The 20,268-nt window shown below is 37.1% G+C and overlaps 1 protein-coding gene across 3 annotated transcripts in view; it reads left to right on the forward strand.

The window, feature by feature from the left end:
* Positions 1-20,268, forward strand: part of fbxw7 (F-box and WD repeat domain containing 7) — a 114,605-nt gene that overhangs the window by 21,709 nt on the left and 72,628 nt on the right. Inside the window, exons 1-2 of one of the 3 annotated variants that reach the window (XM_028442990.1) lie at positions 7,106-7,145; positions 7,349-7,419. The gene's annotated coding sequence lies outside the window, so the exon portion shown is untranslated. Of the gene's footprint in view, positions 1-7,105; positions 7,146-7,192; positions 7,420-20,268 lie in introns of those variants that run through there. The other 2 variants (XM_028442924.1, XM_028442975.1) reach the window with 2 other exon arrangements.

Consider the following 20,268-nt stretch of genomic DNA (forward strand, 5'->3'; position numbering starts at 1 on the left):
TAGACTATGTTTAGGTTCCGAATGGATCATCAAGACTATTGGTCCTCCTAATTGTCAATCATGTTTACGAAAGGCCGTCGTACGTGCTCGTGCCTGGTGCGCACCGGGTCCTTTGAAAATGGATTTTCACTTACCGGTGGCGAGTCTGACATATTGGGAAAAGTGCAAATCTTCTATTGTAAGGTAAGCGACCGATGTCCACACAAACTTGTAAACAGAGCTGTGCACGAGGAAAACGGGGCTCGTGCACGCTCTCCCGCACACGTAGGCGTGTTGCGCATGCGCATTTTTTTTCCAAATGCGGAGAGGGCGTTTCTTTTTTAAACATCGTCCACAATACCTTTAAGATTATACGATGTGTCGACGCCATAATATCCGCTTTGACGAACTTTTGTAGTCGAAGAGATAATCGACTGTGTCGACTAATCATTGTAGCCTTACTCATTTGTATGCCTCAGATTTATATTCTCATTGTGTTTCAATGCTGCTGGCACAAATGGACAGTTGAATTTCACTTTTTATTTTATCAAAAAAAGAATTTAATAAATACAAATACATAAAAACAAGGGAACAAAATGTACCAAGATCAGGAAAGGAGTGGAAGAACTATAAATGCATTGTTTCCTGACACTTCACCCCAATTACCCTTTAATGCCCTTTAAAAAGGATGTGTTTCGGTACCTCATTATCGGATCGTTTATCTTTTTTTTTTAACTCACTGATTGTGATCGGTCCAAAAATCCTGATTTTGTAAAGCCTAGTTAGAAGGTATTTGGTGTAAATTGAGAGCCATACTTCAGTCAGGCTACCACAAGGCAGTTGTGGCTACAGACATAGCTTGCATTTTGACATTGACCTAACAATTATCAAAAATAAATGGTTAATCTTTGATTTCATATTAATTAGTCGATCTTAACATCATTTGTGTGGTTAAATTCACTGCGCTTGCCCATGTGATGCCTGTTTAGTCCATTGCATATACTTGACACATGGCATGAGCGTTGTTCCACTGCAGTTTTCTCTGACGCATGTCATGACCGTGCAGGTGTGAACAATTTGAGTCGTATCTGATATGCAGTCATTACGTGGACAGCAGATGAATGATATCATGAAAATTGAAACAATTGAGCTTATTTATTCTCTGGCCCATAACAATAGACTTTGAGCGCATTTGGGTTTTTCAGTTAAAGTGTAATTTTTAAACATCTTTTTTTAGCTGCACTTCATCTTTGAAGGACTGAAAGAAATATTGCTAAACAAAATCAGAAGCTGCAAATAATATAAATCCACACAAAACTATGAGGCACAGTCTAAAAAGTATAAACAGATTTTTATTATAAACCTCAGAATCAATTGTTGTTTTAAAAACCGTGTATAGTGAAAAGTATTTCATTTGTTGATGTGCTTTGATAATTCACTTAATTGTGTCCTCTTCTGAATTTATTTGCATTAGCTGTAGTCTGCACTTCACTAAAGGTCAGTGTTATAAATTATTACAGAGAAGACCTTTGTTTGGGGTCATTTTTCCACTAAAGCATGTCACATTAGTTGTATTCTGGTAAGGCCAGACAAATGTATTCCAATAGCACATTTTATACACAAGGCGATTCAATGTGCTTTACATGATTTAAAAAGTACAATATTTAGAAAACGTTAAAGAGATTAAAAATCAAAGGCATCGGAGTTTGAGAGCAACAATAAAACTATTTTAAATTCTGTCATAAGCAGTAGAGAAAGGGAGAGCTTTTAACTTGCAATTAAAAATGGATGCTGACTTCAGCTCTGGTGGTAGTTTGTTCCACTTCTTTGCAGCATAACAACCAAAAGCTGCTTCATGGCCGTAGCGGCCAGGCATGTTGATGAAAGCTGTGCACCCCTCACGGTACTAAAATCCACTGGCCGTGCTTTACGTTACCCTGCCTCCGCCCACAGAGATAAAAAGACTGTAAAACTAACAAGAGGGTTCATTTTGTGATGGAACAAACATGCCCAGGTGCTGAAACTAATGCACAGAGAGAACCCTCTTGTCATCCAGTTAGTTTGGAGACGCGGAAAACAAACACACATGCACATGGCAATCTACCGGAGCCGACAGAATTATCAAGTTCATTTTCAATTATTGTGCAATTAATTGCACCTGTGTCCGTAGATCTGAGAGACCTGCTGGGTTCATACCTGACTAACATGTCACTGATGTATTCTGGACCAAACCCATTCACAGATTTATACACCAGCAGCAGAACTTTAAAGTCTATTCTGAGGCTGACTGGTAACCAGTGTAAAGATTTTAAAACTGGAGGAATGTGCTCTGACCTCTATGTTCTGGTTAAGACCCGAGCTGCAGCGTTCTGAACCAGCTGTAGCTGTTTGAGGACCATTGCTCCATTACAATTGTCCAGTTAGCTGGAGATAAAAGCATGGAGCAGCTTCTCCTGATCTTTCTGATTCATAAACCTTCCACTCTGTAAATGTTCTTTAGGTGGTAGAAGGCTGTTTTTGTTATGGCAGATTAGAACACCAAGGTTTAGGACCGGGTTAGAGCTGTCTAAAATGGTTAATATATAGATTATTTTTGATTAATTGACAAATATTTGTTAACTGAAAAATGATCATTTTACTCATCCAAAAAAAATTACTTAACATTACTAAATCAATGTAACTATTCACATAATAAAGATATCAAACCATCTCGGTAACATTTCAATATTTATTAAACATTTCTTCAAAATGGCACTTAAATTTCTCCAAAATAAAATTCTATTTTGAAATAGAATGTGCAAATTATTGCATTCTCAGGACCAAGCTTGCCAAATTCGGGGAACAAAAACATTTCTGAATTGAAACACTTGACCACTGCCATGTAGGTCATTGCACCTGACTTAGATAAATGCAGTAATTTTTAAAATGTTTATGTTGGATGTAATAGCCATTGGTTCAATGGTTTCCCTATCATAATTGTAGATATTCCTATAGCTTTGATGGATGCTGGTAGTCTATAGAGCTCTTGTGCACAACATATTTATATTTATGCTTCCCCATTGACCTTAATAGGTCTTACTCGGGTCTTTATTTAGAAAGAAACATCAGCCTTATGTTATTCATAGCATGTCTATTCTCTGTCTACATATTGGCCATGCTACATGTCCACTTCACCCTCTATCGTTCACAGCTGAGTCCACCTAAAAGCTTTTTAAACTCAGAAAAATACTGAGCCCTGTCTTAAAATGACTTTTATTACAGAGCCTTGTTCTCCCCTTCTAGCATTCTCTACTGAATTTAAAAAAATGTTGTCATGAAGGGTGAACCAGATGCTCTAATGAGCACAAAAGCCAACCTATTGAGCTGGTATACTTTGTAAGTTAGCAAGGTTTTAGGGATGATGGCAATTTTCCTTGTTTTTAAATGTATGAATTGTAATTTCAATGCAGAAATGCTTCCACACCTATTCAAATTTAAGTTTACGTTGTACAGATATGCAATAAACATTGATTGAATCCTCATGAAGAGATTAGCATTCAAACATACAGAGCTCAAATGAACGTAGAGCAAGATTAAAACAGTTTTTTCCCCTTTATGTATTAAAAACCTGTAATTGAATGCATTGCATTCACGTGTGTTGAATTCTATTAATTTGCCTGCCTTGAATATCCAATTCTGCTTATGTTTTCTGTAAAAGGAAAATTAAGAAAAATTCTAATGCTGTTCATATGAGCTAAGCTACATTTATCTGTCAGGTCTCAGCATTTTTTGAACTTGTAGGAAGAAGCTTTGTAGTGAATGTGGGGCTGCAGAGGAAATGAGGTTGAATTCCAGCAGTGATTTGTGAATCATCTTTCATTCTTTTTCTTCTTTTTTTTTTTTATGGCAATTTCATCCACTGCTGCATAATGGCTATAGGGGCTCTTTTCTTTCATTCATTCTATTCTTTCTTTTATCTGTTGATGTTATGTAAGTCTAGGTAGGCCTATGAATGCTTGTTTTTGCTCAAATTTCAGTCATTTTGTTCTTTGTGAATTAACTTGGGAGTAGGGGCAGGACTAGATAAGCATTAAGCTTCCTTCTGCCCCTTCTCAAGCATTGCTGGGCTCTTTTAAGTGAGCAACGATTGCCTTATATTGTTTTATGTTTAAGATAAAGAAATAAATCAAATCAAAACAATATCTTGTGTGAAACTACCTTATGAAATGTACTGCATTACAAGGAGAGACTATGTAAATTCCACAGGTTAAATATTAATGTTTAGTTTCCCCTCGTGTAGCTCTTGCTCTCAAGCTGCTCTTTGAGGTTCTAAATGTCAAAGTAGAAGATCGTGAATAAAGATGTCATTGGTGACCCATGATTTAGAAAAATGTCATGAAAATAGAAGTCTGAAATAGTCAAATGAAACTCAGGAAAATCTGTTTTAATGATAATAATCTGCCTGTCAGACTGGTACCAGGGCTGTGTGGGAACATGTCAACTTGTTCAAACTCAATGCCAAACACCTGCACCAGGAAATAGAGACATGTACAGCTGGAGCTGTAAGAGTTATACTCAGTGTCATTTCCATATAGGAAAGGCAGTTTTCCCTCAAGTATGCAGCTTTGAGGTAAGTGTTGCATCCAATTAAAAACAAAGATTAACATAAATTCATATTATTTTTAACTTCACGCCACAGTATGACCAGGCTTGAATCACTGGAGCATATTTTTTTTTTTTTTAACTCATGTCACTTTAAAAGCCACCGTAGCCAATAGAACATTTATGAATGTGTTTTTCTCTCATCTGTTGCTTTCTTTTCAGTGACACGTCTCATTGTAATGTAAATGAATTCATTTCATGCTGTCACTGAATTCATTCAGTGTAGTATTTTTACCAGCACTGCTCAGACCTTGGCAAGGAAGTGTAGCAGCTGCATTCTTTAATACGGGCGCGTTTTATCTGGCAGATCCAGTCACAGCTGACCCAGACTGTACTTGCATGCATCCATAACCTCTGTGCTTGGTTCCCTCTGAGGGAAAATTAGCTCATATCCCCGGTACTGTGGTTAAAATGGAGCCTTCTTTGTTTTACTTTAAGTTGGCCAACACACAGCTTGCATAATGGACAAAACAGACAATTGTGTTCCTATTGGAACCACATTTTCAAATAACAAACTTGCCTTACGGGTGCTTCATGTCATGTGACAAACTCATGACCGGGCAGTCTAAATTTACCATGTCGAGGCAATTTATGAGGAAGACATTATAACCTCAGATTTCTTAAAAATGTTAGTAGGTGTATGTTACTAGATAAAATTACTATAATATTCGGGTCCTACAGGATCTTGTGGCTATTTATTTTGCCAATTATTGCTTCCACGAAACTTGTGAAATGTGTGATATGCAGTACTTACTGGGAATTATTTGTAAGAAAAGGAAGGTTTATTTACCTTCACAAACACTGCAATGTTTAGGCAGACAGAGGTGTAATCAAAACTTTTTAAACCTTTAATATTTAGATTTTATACCTTTTATTTTGTAACAAACCAGAAGAAAATAAATGGAATTTAAAATCCTTCAATTTGGGAACATTAAGGATTTATGGTAAGGAAAATCATCTTGGATGAGCTGATTTTATGTTTACTGGAACTGTCCCTGTACTGGGCTGTGAACCAGTGGTTTGAGGACCTCTGTTACTGAGCATCTTTATACTACAAACAAATTTAGCAGTGTTGATTTTTTTTATTACGAGTGGATACTTAACTCACTACATAGCTTCCTTTTCATTTGCCGCTGTTTGAGCTGATATTTATAGTCTCTTTATCTATTAGCTAATACTTTTTCTTAGAAACTTCAGTCTATGGTCTTGCGGCAATGGGTTTTTGGGGAAAAGTTGTTTTTATTGATTTAACTTTCTCTATTCTCTGAGGCTGTTATTGTGACAGTAAAGCTCTTAGTTAGGAAGCTCTTGCTGGGTTACACAACCAAATCATTGTTCTAAACTTATGCTCAAAAAAGGAATCCACTGTGTAATTCTTAATGTTCTTTTTGCTTTTAATTGGGACCTTAAGTACTTAAGTAGCCATTGGAAAAGAAGTTGCTCTTTTGTGACATTTTCTTTTTTTATTCAGGCTTATCGGACTCCACATATCAAAAAAAACATATTATGAGCAATTACAGGACATTTACGTAAGAATTTGATAGATGTATATGGTATGCTGTACTTCTTTACTTTTTTTGTTGTTGTACTTCTTTACTTAATGTTTAATAGCATATTATTGTTTAACTTCAAGTTAAATGTTAACCCAGTGACCTGGATGCATGTAAAATGTTTACATAATGTGGTACACAACAATTAGAAATCGTAATGACGTCACGTCTGTGTTTTCATCTAAAATGAAGCCATAAACCCTTTTCTTATGGCTTATCTGACCACTATCTTAGTGTCTCACAGTTATCACATTTCAAACAGCTGGAAAGCCTGACGGAGCATTTCCACATTTGCCTGAACAGACACTTTAATGTTTATGCTTGTCTACATCTATTTCCTTTCCTTTCACTCATTTGAGCCATTCAAGCTTTCTCTCTGTGTGTGTTTTGTTTTTTTCTTGCTCAACAACAATGCACTTATTTAAATGACGTCTGAAGTCCTGGGGGGCAAAAGAAAAGGTTATTATTGCTGCAGAGTTTCTCATGTTTTAAAAGGCAGTTGATCCTGGCTTGGTTGTGTAAGAGATAAGTAATTGCACGTAGCCTTAGAAAAACAAGGTAATGTACAGTCATGTTATAAACATGTTTGTGCCCATGCTTGTCAGGTTATTATTTTCTTTATCTTTGGGTCAAAAGGATAGTGAATTAAACTCTGGCTATGTTGTTTATGTGTGTCAAGTGTCTTTTGGCAAGACACCAAGTCGTAAATAATTCCCAAGGGAGGATTTGTTCCTTGCATGACAGCTCTGTTATTAGTTTGACTGTCTGTGTGAATGGATGAATGAGGCTGAACATATAATGGACAACTTCAGTGATGATGGGTATATAAGTTGTCGCTTTACAAATGTTACAGATTTCCAGACGGAATTTGTTTTCTGTGGCTGAGGCTTCCCCTTGTTTGTTACTCATCGTGTGTGAGAGAAGTGGGAGTGATTCACTGTTGCATGCTGGCGCAGGTGTCCCTAACTGTGCCAGGTTGTTGAATTGTTCATTTTTTACATGTTCTTTTTTTTGTCTCTTGACATGTCATGTTTGAGTTGAAGAAGAAAAACAATTGACATGTTGTCCTTTGGTTTTCTCCTCTCCTTGTCTTTGACAGCTTTTTAACCCTGAGTTTTGTGTGTCTGTGTGTGTGTGTGTGTGTGTGTCTGTGTGTGTGTGTGTCTGTGTGTCCACAGAGATATTCGGAGCTTGGAGTTGGATTTGAAGTGGAGAAAACCAACTGTGGCCTGAACAAATAGAGATTACTGTAAGTATGCACTGTGAACTTCCCTGGGGTCAGGAAGTTGTTGTATGTAGTTGATGCTCATTGTCTTGGTTTACACAGTGGGCTAGTGAGAGCACTGGGTGTTTTGGATAAATGAAGCTGTGTGTATTGTTTGCAGATGAGGTTTTGTGGTCTAAATTGCTCCTTGGTGTATCATCAAGTATTTAAAACTCATCCATTTGGACCAATTAAAGGACTGTAGATCAGCTACAGTAACCAATCACGCTGTTTTCGTTGCAGTCGTGTTATGTTATAAACTTCAGACTGTGGTTTATGTAATAGCTGTTTTACTTGTGTTTGGGGCTGCTGCTGAATGATAACCTGATTATTTTATATCGCATTATCAGAGATTTGTCAAGTTCCCACTGTATTAGAAACTGCTCATTGGTGCCTTTCTTATTTCCTAAAATGAGTGTCATTGAGTTGTGCGAGTCAACAAAAACACAGTTTATTGAGTTATTGGCTGCTGTTTTAGTTCTTAAAACATTAAAGTTTGCAAAAGCTATGTTTGTCGGAGGCTGCTACAAAAGGAAGTGACTTATTTTTTCCAATTGTAGCCCTAAAGTTCAGAAGTGGTTGTGCATGTGTTTTTTCCCCCACTTCCTTGAGTATTCCTCTACACCAAAAATAGACTGAAGTTTATTCTACATTAGTGCTTGGTGTTCGAGGAGCAGCTTATAGGATGTAGGCTTGAGCTCAGCTGTATCCTAGCAACACATTTTCTTTGTTATCACGTGAATTTGTGCCCTCTGTCACTAGAAATAAAGCGTTGGCTCGAGTAAATGTGAAGAGATTTTTTTTTTTTGAAAAGGATTTTGATCAGACAGTGACGATCATGTTTTTTTAACACATGTAGAGTGATTAGGGTGACATTATCAAAGTACTTTAAGCTTTAATTATAGTGCAGATTTATTGAAATTATATTTAGGCAGAGCTCAAACGTTAACCTTGAATCAAAGAAGCAGTAATAATAATAATAATAAAGTAGGAATTACATGCATCCTTTGGCCTATATCCTTGTTTAATGAATCTGTTTTGGTGGCATTTTAAAAGAAAACATTTTTGTAGCATAAAAACAAAATAATACATTGAAAGCATTGGATATGGCAGGACAACTCTTATTCCAATAAATGTGTTGATTTGTTATACTGAGTACACTAAATGCTAGTGATTGGTAATGAAAGAATAGAGCAGCAGGACACAACTTGTTTTGTCGATGTCGATCAGCGTCATGTCGAAGGAAATTTCTGCTCTGCTGAAAGATGTGTAATACATAAAATCTATTTCTCAGCAAATAATGTCAGCACATGTCATGTTGTTAACACTACCTGTAGTGTTGTGCATTTTCAAGGAAAAGCAAGGAGATGGTGGGGAGAGGCATGGATCCACGTTTTGTTTCTACCTTCATCCCAGCTGACAGTAGCTGAAGCATGTTGCTTTTTCTTCATTAAAACCAGTAAAAAAGAAAATCCTATCCTTGTTTAATGCAGTTCAACTGTGTGAATCTTCCGTGCATCACTAATTCATATTTATATATTGAGTTGTGGTAAAATATTTTAAAAAAACAAAAAAAATTCTACATATAGTATAGAAATTACTGTAGTAACGTGTCCTTTTTCCTGGCCATATTCCAGTGAATGAAAGGTAAAGTGATAGCACATAGCAGCGCGGTGTTCTGCTTGCTGCTGCATTTTTTAAGCAGGCAGTGGCACTCAAGTGTCCCAATGTTAATATTCCCTTCCGTCTAAAACAGTTTCTCTGGTCACTTGGACTGGATGGAGGATATTTGATACATTCTGAATAATTCAGGATGATGGTATTGGGATTGAGTTTTAGTTTTAAGTGGAGGTTTCCTGTCTTCCTCCCAGTACAATCTCCTTGTTTTTTTTTTTTTTTTTAAATGTATGAATTCTCAAGGTGTTGACCTTAAAGTAAGCTAACAGTGTGGATACAGTTAAAGTGGGGAATTGGTTGGCTGTTCTCAAAGAGAACACAAACCAACGTAAAAGGTTTCTGACATGAGTTTCTGGGGGAAGTGGACAGCTGTCCCTTTAGGATGGTCAGTTGTTGTTGTCCTCCCCCCAACCCATATGGGAAGCTCTAATGTCTATGTTGCCTAGAGTCTCAAATGAAGGATGGATGCATTGATCTGGAAACGATCCTTTCAGTATTCTTGTGCGTTCCTTGGGAAGTACCAGACATACACTGAAATGCTTCCAATAAAGAGGTGACTGTGTGTTACAGAATTCCAATGGAGGGAAGCGTTCTCACTTTCTGAACAGGTTCTTCAAATTTGAGCCGAAAACTGCGACAGTTCCGAGACTGAGACTTGGCTATCTTCTTTTACTCCCAAACCAGCCCCACACCTCACCCACTCATTCTCTGTAAATAATTCAGTGTTGCCTTTTGCCTGTTCCAGATAGGAGCGTGCACATCATTGAAAGTGGTGGATAGCAGGGCTTTAGGCTCTCTAAGACTGTTGTCAGTCAACAGAGAACTCTTATCAGCTGCCATATATTGTAGTTATTCAGCTGAAAGTGTTTTAGTCATGGTTAATTTCATCATCATCATCTCTGGACAAATGGTAGCTTTGTGTAGCTTTTTAAAAGTTAAGGTGACCACTTCTTTGGAGAAAAAAAAGAGTTTCCCAAGTGAGTGTAAAAGGTCAGGGTTTTAAATTAAAGTTTGACCATCAGGCGGTTGGTCAGTAGTCTTCTCTTGCATTAGTCCTGTTTGGGTTTGTATTGGAACTGTTCCTCTAAGGCAGTGTTTCTCAAATGGCGGTATGTGTACCCCCGGTGGTACGCGATTACACTACGGGGGGTTAGAGAGAGAGAGAGAGAGAGAGAGAGAGAATTAATTAACAAATGAAAGTATTACAGATATGGGGTTTATAATGTTTATTTTTAGTTACAAATGATAACCATCATAAGGATGATGGAAATGACCTGATTAGAACATGAACTGAAAATACAAGGGACAGTCTTGGTCCCACACTAGGTGGGAAATTACAAGAAATGAACAAAAACATTTAAATAAATACATTCAGGAAGCATTAAATACTGTTTCATTCTACTTATTTACAATGGGATTCATTCAAATGTGTGTTATCACTCATTTATTCCATCATTATGCTCTATGGCTGTTTTTTCATAGAATTTTGAGTGAAATCTTATAGTCAGACAAAGGGGGTGCTTAGGTTCAGAGATAAGAAAAAGGAGGTACTTGGACGAAAAAAGTTTGAGAACCACTGCTCTAAGGAATTCCCCAAATGAAAAGCACTTCAATAATAGTGTGACAAAAGTCAGTGTAAAATACTGTATATATATATGTATGTATTTAGGAAATTAATTTGTATTAAATGGTGGGTTTGTTTTCCATCAGATATTTTTATGTATACTTTGAAATGTAGGTATAAGTTAATTTGTTTTCAAACTGCCCAAAATAGGCCACCGAACCTTCCCTTTATATTCAAGAGACAGTAGTAACCCTGACTGTTTGTTTTTGCCTGATGCTCAGAGAGAAGCTCCGTTGAAGATCATCAATATTGATCATATGTGGTTTGATTTTTGCCACTTTCGGAGTGAAACTGCTGAAAGCATCTTGTAACAACACTTATTTATTAAATTGACAATACATTACTACTCACCTACCACAATGTTTCTTTTCACCATCAAATTATGATATTTCCCCACTAGAGGGCAGCCTTTGTAAAAATATTTTTAAACCTCAGACATGCTGTTCAGTTTAGACATGAGCTTAACTTGTCAAAAGGTTTTAAAACAGATTACATGTTAAGTACAGGGTTTCATATCAGTTTGTTTGTAGATTTACTACCAGGTTTTACTTAAAACAAACTGAGCACCACCTTTTCTGTTTCACTTTTAAGAGCAAAATGAGCAAGTTGATGATTTGATATTTACGTTATCACAGAAAGGGAAGAATATTTCTTTGATCTACTGCTGTTAAACTGTTTTATAATGGCAAACTGTAAGAGTTGTATTGCAGATTGGTTAAACTACAACTTTCAGATTTAAAAAGAAAAATCTTTTTCAAATTCTAATATCAAAAACTCAAACTGCATAAAAAGTTTTTTTTTTTTTTCTATTGTGTGCTGACTCACAATTGGCCCTTGTCAATATATTATAATTTAGCTTTTTTAGTCCATCATTGTCTGTTGATGAGTCTGTCAAATTTCTCATCATACAAACATCACCTTGTGCTTATTAGAAGGGTGTGATTCTTTTTAAACTAGAGTCATCCTGTAGACGCCAACAAACATCTTTTTTGGATTACTAATGTAACATGATGTCATTAGATGGGAGTTTTGGACCGGTATTGGAGTGATATTTATTGTTGTAGGATGCTTGCGTACGTGGCTCTGATGGTACTAAGTCTTCTAACCGAGAGGTTGGCAGATTGATTTCTGACTTCCACTGTCTGCGGGTTGAATAAGAAGCTGAAGTGGCTCGCAATGTGAAGCACTTTGTAACTTTTATAAGTAGTGACATCATGCACTATATTTTAAGGCAAGTCCTTTTGCCTTTTTATAACTTGATCTAATCTATTGACCAGCCTGCCTATACAGTCTATTTAAATTAATGAAATATTTAATAGAATATTCAGATTTTAGGTTAAGATGAAGTTACAGTACTGTCAGTAAATATACACAGATATGTCACTCTGCTTCATCCTTCCAGCTAAATTAATTGTAACCCTTAGATGGTTTATTACTTGTGTGAGACGATGATTGATTAAAAAAAAAAGAACCCTCAAACTGTTACTGTAAAAGGAAAAGGAATTTAACATAGTGTAGCCATAGACTGAAAGTGTGTGATGGAAAACCAGTAGCGGTCTTGGATCGGGTCACTTCATTACATTTTAATCTTTTGTTTTTTTTAAACTTGAGCCTTTACAAGCCATACCAAGGCAATCTTCCAAGAAGCATTCCTACAACATGAAGCTACCTCCATGTTTCACAATGGGATCTGTGTGTTTATGGTGTTTAATGTCCCTTTTTAGAGTCCCAGTGTGTCTTTTGGGTAATGGATAAGATTTACTTTTGCTCTCTGTTGGATAAATGTCCGTTGTATTGGAAGACACCTTGTTATAAGTGTTCACCCTTGACCCACATACAAAAATATTAGGCCTGGGCAATAAATTGAGAGTCAAGATATATATCGTCATTTCTGTTTTGGCATTATAGAAAATTAAAAGTAAATAAAAGTGTTATGTCCCTTACATGAGAAAAAATGTTGTTCAGCTGCTTTTAATAAATGTACCTATTTTGCACCAGCAAACTTGATCTAGAAGTGTCTTTTTGGTAAGACTTAATTGAGTTTAAAATATAGAGTTTTATATTGTATATCACCATTTTGAGAAAAAATATTGAGATATGAATTTTGGTCCATATCGCCCAGCCCTAAAACATATGCATTTGGACTTTAGGCTCCATGCAGCACACCTTACGCTGTGCTTTGATCAGTCAGTATCAGGTGGTAGTGCAGGGCTAAAAGTCTCTAACACTAAACCGATACATCGGCGGCCGACATTATCGAACAATTTTTGCGTTTTTTTTACGTGTGTCGGCCGATGCAGGCTGCTGCGTTTGCCAATCCACATTATTTACAGAGAGCAGAAATATTTTTTTCTTGTTCGACATCACCTGTTTTTAATTTGTTAAATATTTTTTACTTAGTGTCATTCTACCTCACTTTTGTTAATTTCAATAAATGTTCCTTTTTTTTTTTAAAATTGAGACTCATACCATTTATCATCATTGTGTAATTTTTATGATGTAAATTGAGGGAGTAAAAATAGTATTTGCTCCAAGTATCAGCTCAAGAAAATCTGCAATCTACAAAGAGGTGTACATGCTCAGTACTCTGTGTTATAAAGGGGTATATTTGCGGGTGCAAAGTAAAATAGCATGTGCGATTTCCCTGGTTTAATTCTATGGGATGTGCATGATAAATGTTTTTGTTTTTACTCATTTTTATATATTTTTATATATTTTTTCATTTGGTGTATTTTTCTGTAATGTATGTTTTTTAGAGTCATTATGTGTATTTTTTTATCTTTCTGTTGTGTGCATTTTTTGTATAATTAGTTTTTTTTTCCCATTGTAGTTTGATTCTGGAGTCATTTTGTGTATTTATGTTCCTTTTTGGTGTAGTTTTGTGCATTTCTGTTGTCATTTTGTGTATTTTTTTGTATAAATATTTAGTTTTTTGTTTTACGTCATGTGTATTTTTGTATTTTTCAGTTTTTGTACAATTATTGTTTTTTGTTGCCATTGTAGTGTGATTCTGTTGTCATTTTGTGTATTTTTTGTATAAATATTTGTGTATTTTATTATAATATTTTTGTTGTTGTTTGGTGTGACTCGCTACTCAGTGGCTCACACACACGCATGCGCTTTAGCCGCGCACATCAGTAACTGTTGGGGAGATATTCGCTCCGCACACACACGCACGCAACATGCATGCACAGACTTTTTCTTGCTTTTATTAGTAGATGCTGTCCTACACTTACTTTAGGTTGCAATTTATTCTATATTATTTGCTCTGCTACCTGTCTGTTTTTAAAATGATGTTTAGTGCCCCTTCTATGTCTATATATTAAGACATACTGTAGCAGTTGCAGATGTTTTTGATGCACTCCTTAGCTCCAACTATGAGCTTTGTGTTTTTATGTCTTCCTCTGAGACCTCTGAGCTTTGCTGCAGTGAGTCTCTGCTTTATGGATCAATACTGAAACAGTGAGCTGACAAAGTGAAATGCAATATTCATAAATAATGAGCAGGAGACCCTTTTACCCTGCTTCCACCCAGTTTTGGCCAAGAAAAGAACATTGTCATTGTTGCAATGCTCATCTTTTCCCCTATGTCTTCATATCTTTTCTGAACAATGTTGTTTCCTTCTTTCATTCTTCTGGATTTAAAATCAAGGTCACGGTGATCTCGGCTTTTATTTCTTGCTTCATGTGCCTAGAAGTGGTTCTGAGGAATTACAGCTTTGATTTACAATAGATATGTAGAAATATGTGCAAAGTAAGCTCAGCCAAGTATGTATGAATACTTTTTATAAGTGTGCTTAAAGTGGCAAAATGCCAACAAGCAAGTGGAGCAGCTTAAGAGAAACAGGACAGTGGATGGCGGTGGTGTATATTTGTTGCATGTTGATGGTGGTAGGCAAGAGTTTTGATGGAATCTTATACAGTTTATTGTTGACCGATTTTTGCCATGCCAGGATCCCTGTCCCTCCGTTTCACTGTTTGCTGCTGTTCCCTCCTTATTTTATTGGCTCAGGTCAAAAACGGGCACATGTGCTTTGTGCTAAATTCCCTGTTTCTGTGATATTCAGGGTAAACTGGGAAATGCATAAACTCTAACAGACACTGAAAGGAGTGCTTTCAGAAATAAACGAAGCCAGGATGCCTTTAAAATTAAATCACACTTTATTTTTACACCACTTACCTGCTTATACATCTTAAAAACTAAGCACATATCCTTAAAGAATATAAGTCTCAAAGACACAGGCTTTGTCCATGCTTTACTAAACATCTTCGCTGCCAATTACCAACTTTATTTTGAGGTGGATTATATTCAACATGCGTCTGTGAAAAACTCTGGCTTTGAGGCTTTTCTAATGTTGATTCATTTAGCAAGTTATTAAGGAGATCATAAGCAGCATATTGGGTCTCAGTGTATGGCTGTGACTGGATATATTTAGAATATTCTGTTTCCTATAATGATTTTCTTGTTTTTCCTTAGTTAATGCCCTAGACTCCTTCCCTCACTGTATCTATACTCTGTAAATTATATCTAATAATCTGTGTACTGCTTCCTCAATTCTTGGAGCATCCAGAAGCTTAAATGTTGTCTAAGAAAATCACTTTCTCGGGCGAGTTGGAGGAGCTCAGTCTGAGTGGTTTACCACAAGAGCTGCTGGTGGTGGAGGTGGAGGGGTGCTCAGAGGTGGCAGCAGTGCTGATGAGGATAGCATCCTCAGTGCATAGCAGTCAAAGGCAGTGGCAGGAGCAAAGAGAAACGGACGGCAATTATGCGAGACGGAAAGGAGTAGCTGCAGCTGTGGGTTTGTTTAGTTAAAGGATAGTGTTTTGTGGATGGCTGTAAGTTTTGCAGACCCAGGAGGAGGTTACAGCAGGAGGTATGTGAGTACAAATGAGACTGCGAAGTAAGTGAAGAGCAATCTCAAGTGAAATGGACCTTGGACTTCCAAACCTGTATTTCCTCCCTGTGGATTAAGGTGAACATCTGTGTTAAGCCCACTGGAAACGGAGCACCTGTGGATCTGTAGCACCATGTGGAATATATTACAGTAACAGGATCAGCTGTGCAAATACTCTGGGAATTCAGTGAGGACCTGGAATTACCTGCTTCTTGCAGCTAAAGCTGCTCTCCCTACACACACAAACGGGCACACACACACCTTTAACTCCTTAGTGTCTGAGCTACTAATGAGCAATTCCATGTGTGGCTGTGGCTGCAGCATCATCTCCTCTCTGATGAAGAGGCTGGGCCGCACAGTTTGCTGCTCAGATCTCCTCTCCTGTAGCAATACTTCAGAGCAGCTGCAGCGCATGGCCACTGGTTGCCCACCTCGACCAAAGGTAATGGTGTGTCAGCAGCCACATCAGTGGCATTCTTTAGATAAGCCAGGCTGGCCCGGTGTTGTACAGCAAGTGCTACACAGTGCTCAAACCAACACTAAATCAAGCAACCATTGTTTGTGCTTTGGATGTAGTTTTCCCATATGATGGAGCAGTAAAAGCATGGAGCACTGCTCAGTAATTGCTTCTTTAATGGAAGCAGGTGATTTAATGGCTGTCCTGCTGCCTTGACAACAGTGGCCATTTAAATGGATGCCTTCAGTTTTTCTGCGGTTTACAGTGATTGCTGCTCCTCTCCGATAAAAGCCTTTTTCTAATGAAATAAAAACACCCAAGGTTGTGGTGTTTTTTAAATTACAGCTTGGATGACAAAGTTAGCTGCGTGGGTCTAACACTGGCTTGTCTGTCACATGGCTCAGAATTTGATGGACGCTTAGTCATTTTTTATTTCCAAATCACAACCTGAGCCACCTACTCTGTCTGGACATTCTTCTGATTTTCAAGAAGATTTATGCCCATGCATAAGAATAATTTAAAAAAATCTGGAGAAAGATTTGTTGCTAATAATAGCTGTTGTACAGTTTGCATTAAAAAGCATTATAAATGACATTCTAAGTGGAAATATTTAGTAAATGAGTTAACTGTATAAAACAATAACTGTATAAAAAAATATTTTTTTAGGGATGTCCCGATGCAGTTTTCTCTTTTACGATACAATACCAATATTGCCGCCTTGCGTATTGGCCGATACCTTTATCGATCCGGTACGATTTCAGCATGAATCATACATACTTTTATATTACTTATTTTGTAGTGTGGAATGTTAGGAAAGGCTTTATCAAGTGATGTTACTCAAACAGAGAACAATAGTCAGCAACAGTAGGTATGAGAAAAACACATTTATTATTAACCAATTGGTTACATAAAATGTTAACCTTCAACATAATATCTACAGTATTTAATTGAATGAATATAATATATATTAGAGATTTTAGATTCAGTCCGATAAAATCCAATATTTGTTTTCTGACTGATATCGGACCAATATCCGATGTCAATATCTGATTGGGACACCCCTATTTTTAAATTTTTTTTTTTTTAGAAAACTTACTAAACAAAGCCCCTGACTGTATAATTGAGTATCGTCTTTCTACTTCAAAGCTCAAGGGCTTCAGTTTCACTTAATTCCTTTGAGACATTACAAGACATTACAAGACCATCTCAGAATAGAGCCATTGATTACAGATGGAGCAAAGTATATAAGATTACAAGACTTCAGAAATCTTGAAAAATTATGTAGCAAAACTTTTTTGTCTTAAAGGCATCCCATGTTTTTCAATTGAAACATTAGGTTCATTCTTTGCTGCTCGCCTCCTCTAAGTGTTTAAGAAATGTTGGTCCAGCTAGTTTATACCAGCTGCTGTGTTATGTTTTCATCTACAGCATGCTTTTTGAACAGGCAATATTTCTCCAGCTTCTGTTAAGGTCCTGTGGTTCTTTTTGGAGTTTTTTTGTTTCACTGTTTGGGGCTTTACACCCTCTGGGATCTTGGCATGGCATTTTTTTTATTCCTAAAATAATTTTACTTGTGTACATTACTATTTCCTCTGCCTGTGTTAGTATAATAGTGTTGTATAAAATCAGCTCGGGAAAAGAAAAAATTATGGACTTGGGCTGAAAAGTACATTAAACATTGTCCCTTAAGTCAGATACTTTGAGTGCTTACACCCTCTATACAGCAGCTTTACATTACACTAATTGATGACTTTTGTGATTTCCCCTGTGTGTAAGAGAGTATCGATATTCAAACCAGCCCTCTTGAGCTCACTTTAGCAAATGTATTCAATTTCATTCAACTTTGTTTATATATTGCAAATTACTCAAATCGCAGCGCTTATCAAAATATAATATTCTTAAGAAAAAACCCAATTAATCCACATGAACATTCATCAGCTACAGTGTGGATAAAAAAATTCCCATTGAACAAGAATACATCCAGCAGAACCAGGCTCAGAGCTGGCAGCCATCTGACAGAAAGAGGGGAACAAAACAGGATAGAGAGATAGAACGTCGGTGTCCCAGACTAGTTGAGCCGTGAACCACAGATGAGGAACTGCCATCTTCAGAGTCAAGACACCTAAAACAGAAAAGAGAGAAAAGGCAAACTGAGAGCGGAGTGTTGAAAAACTATTTTGCATATTTGGATCTTTACATTTCAACAACAGGAAAATCTTTTGTCTTGCAAGCAGGGCTGATGGTATCATGCTCAAGGGCCTCAAAGGAAACAACTTATACGGCAGAACGACCAGCATGTGGATATTTCAGCCAGTCAAAAGCAATATTTCCCAAGTAAAAATGTGATTTGTGAATCTCTGGAAAGCAATCAGTCTATTACACAAGGTTTTCCGAAAATGGATCAAGTTGAGCACAAAAGACAACAAAATTCATGTTATTCAAATGATAAGTAAGTCATCTGAAATACTGTTAATTTCTTGATAAGATTTCCAGGCCCCACATTTAACACCAATGAGGTGAGGAAATGGAAAAAGACATAAAAGTGGGGGACATCCACCTTTAATTAAATACAAACTAGTACAGTGCCTGTCGGAAGGATGTATTCATATAGGGGTCTATTCTCCCGTCTGGACTTAAGCGCTTTTTTGCGCACCTGCAGTAACACGCTTCTCTCCAACGCATATTCTCTGATCCCGGCTGCTGACACGCCCACCCCACGTAAGGAGCCAAAAAGCGTGTGTGTGAATGAAGACAAGTTGAAGGAACGGAGGCGGTGATGTCACTTTTTTTTGGGCTGTTTAAAATCACAATATAACAGGTTGATTTGATCAGATTATTGCAGTGTGACTGAGGTTGAGGTGAGTCACAGTTAAAATCTCTCTCCTTGATCATCATCATCATCAACATTGTAAAGTGTGACCGAGTTAGATGCGCTGGAGATATGAGGAAATAACTTGCTTTAATACAGAGGGATGTTTGCAGTGAAACAGAACTATTGGTTTCCATAATACGCAGTACGCAATATAAATAGTTTAAAGCGACCTGAGCTGAGCCTCATTCAAATATGTGTGGGAACAGTTTGTGGTCTGTCCAAATCCTCATATGACAGCTTGTTTCACTCTGTAGTGGATCAAACTGTGACTTTACGTTTGACATAATATGAAAATAGTTGAATCACTGTGACCAACATGGACAGAAGTCTGTGTCTGTCAGTGTTTTAATTAATCACGCAGCAGCAGCTGCGTGATACAAGTCTGTGTGGCTTCAAATGTAACTAAGTCCATATTTCTAGTGCAATATCATGTTTCACCTTATCAGGGCGCTGCAATTATTCCAGGGTTAGAAGCAAGTAAGAGGAAAAGAACTTTTGCACACCATAGAATGCGCACTAGGGCAGATTTGAATGAGAACACCCACATATCAGGGATGCTCAGCCCACAGTGCGTAACTGGAATGGACTGACTTAAGTACAAGGGGAAAATAGCGCACAGCCAAAAACAGCGCCGCTGCGCAGCTTTTTGGACTTGCGCACATGGAAAAATAGAGTGGGGGCTTAAGTAGAGTTGTCAATTATGGCCAAATGAGTATGTGTTTGAAGGTTGGATGTACAAAGAGGTGTACATACTGTACTCTGTAGTGTTATAAAGGGGTATATTTGTGGGTGCCAAGTAAAATAGTGTGTGTGATTTCCCTGGTTTAATTCTATGGGACATGCACATAATAAGTGTTTGTTTTTTTAACTCATTTTTATATATTTTTTTTTGTTTAGTGTATTTTTCTGTGATGTATGTTTTTTTTGGAGTCATTATGTGTGTTTTTGTATCTTTCTGGTTTCTTTTTGTGCTTTTTTTTGTATATTTGTTGTTTTTTGATGCCATTGTAGTGCGATTCTGGAGTCATTTTGTGTATTTTTTAGGGATGTAATGATTAATCGTAAGGCAGTTAAAAATCGATTCATAGGTATCACGATTGACATCGATACTTTGAAAACTGAACCGCAGTACTTTTTTTAAACAGCAGAGGGCGCTATATATTTAGCCCGTCTCTTGTCCAGCAGTGGACAAGCGGCGGGCGGAATCTTCTTTCTGGCCGCCTTCTACTCTTAAACATGTTAATAAATGATTCATTGCCCCTTTAGCACCGAAAGAATATCTGTAATATTACGTGAATATCTGTAAAAGT

Source organism: Gouania willdenowi, chromosome 1 (assembly GCF_900634775.1).
Source record: "Gouania willdenowi chromosome 1, fGouWil2.1, whole genome shotgun sequence".
Classification (NCBI taxonomy): Eukaryota; Metazoa; Chordata; class Actinopteri; order Blenniiformes; family Gobiesocidae; genus Gouania; species Gouania willdenowi.